Raw genomic sequence first — 1,801 nt, forward strand, 5'->3', positions numbered from 1 at the left:
GGGAGCTTTCTCCTTCAAGGGCACCCTCACCAGGCTTTTGAGCATCCCAAATAAGGAGCCTTTTGTCCCCCAGAGCCTCCAACACATTCTTTCTGCCTTCTCCCAAACAGATACTGGTCCTAGACTAGTGAACTAAGTCTACCCAGAAGACTAATACCCTTATAAGCAAGAAAGCACTTTTGTTGTTGTGTGCTGATTTTGTTGGTGGTGTTGGAACAATGTTCTCAACCCTTTAGAATCCCTTCCAGACGTTGAAATCTTTCAATGTAGTGAAGTACAAACGCAGCAATGGCCCCAAGGGGGCGCTGGGCGGGGTTTGTGGTGAGGCTCTCATCCTCTGCTGTTCAGCTGTGCGGTTGGCCCCCTACTGGCGAGGTCAGGAGCCCTGCCCTTGCGACTGGAAGCGCCCCACCTGAGAGCAACAGAAATCCTTACAGCCTGCTGGGTGGTGAATGGCTGGCATTCACCCAACGCAGCCAAAAATGGCCTGGCAAAGGCTTTAGCGACCGTGTGGCCTTGGCCTCTGTGGCAGTCAGGCCCAGCAGCTGCCCTAACATCTCAGCCGGCTGGAGCCCGTTTTCCTCACATGGGTTTCCTCCAAACTTCATCATGTCTGTTTCAAACGGCCCTGCTGAGACGCCCCACAAGAAGTCCAGGCCATCGCCTTATCCTGGCTCTAAAGTGGGGTGAAGCCAGGTCCCCAACGAGAAAGTGAGCTGGCTGGTTGAGTGGCCAGAGTACAAGGCTGTCGAGTACACATCTGGCTCAGTCTTGGCTGGACCCAGGGGGACAGACCCTCTTTTGGGTGAAAGAAACTTCTCTCTTGAATTTAATGAAAAGGATGGGCATGCCGAGAGAAGGAGCCAGGGCGGTTGGTATGAGGTGGAAAATGGTAGACCCGGAAATCCTGCAGTTCGGCCAGGGCTGGTTGGCTGAGGGCTTTTGGGGCGTTGGGGCCCCAATCATGCTGCAGATCCCATCTGAACCAGGTGGAAAAAGGATAGCAAGGGAAATACAGTTACCCACCCTGTTTCTGGGAGAAACATCCTGCAATTTGTTGCCATCAAAAGGAAGGACTGTGGGGCCTGGGCCATCCCAGGGGGCATGGTGGATCCAGGAAAGATTAGTACCACAATGAAGAGAGAATTTGATGAGGAAGCCATGAACTCCTTACAGAAATCCGGAGCAGAAACACAGGAGTTGGAGAAACAATTGCACAAACCATTCAGCCAGGAACACCTTGTGGTCTATAAAGGCTATGTGGATGATCCTCGGAACACGATAACGCGTGGATGGAGACAGAGGCTGTGAACTACCATGAGGAAACAGAGGAGGTAATGGATCATCTTCCTCTGGAAGCTGGCGACGATGCCAAGCAAGTGGGATGGGTGGACAGTAATGATAAACTCAAGCTTTATGCCAGCCACTCCCAACTTATTCAACTTGTGGCTGAGAAACGAGGTGCCCGCTGGAGCGAAGACGTGTACCCCGACTGCCATGGGTAGTGGCTTGGAGTCTCATGCAAACCAAAGGCCTTCAGATGAACACAGGCAGATATGAAGCAAAACAACTCAGAACTCCCATTGAACAGGATGGGAGGATTACTTCTTTGGGTGATTATTTCCCAAACCGTTCACAGGCTGGAGGCTTTGTATCAGGGGATAATATTAGACTCATATGGGGGAATGGAATCACAAACTTTTTGGCTTTCTAATTGGAAGAAGAATATAGTCACCTCTTGTATACGTTGTATACATGGCTTTAACCAAAGTATACAACTAATGCTCTTTGAAGAATTATG

The 1,801-nt window shown here is 50.5% G+C and overlaps 1 pseudogene; it reads left to right on the plus strand.

The window, feature by feature from the left end:
• The first annotated feature begins 516 nt into the window (after positions 1–516).
• LOC131751576 (ADP-ribose pyrophosphatase, mitochondrial pseudogene) lies at positions 517–1,505 on the plus strand (annotated as a pseudogene).
• Positions 1,506–1,801: the final 296 nt, after the last annotated feature.

The sequence above is a fragment of the Kogia breviceps genome, chromosome 2, assembly GCF_026419965.1.
Source record: "Kogia breviceps isolate mKogBre1 chromosome 2, mKogBre1 haplotype 1, whole genome shotgun sequence".
Classification (NCBI taxonomy): Eukaryota; Metazoa; Chordata; class Mammalia; order Artiodactyla; family Physeteridae; genus Kogia; species Kogia breviceps.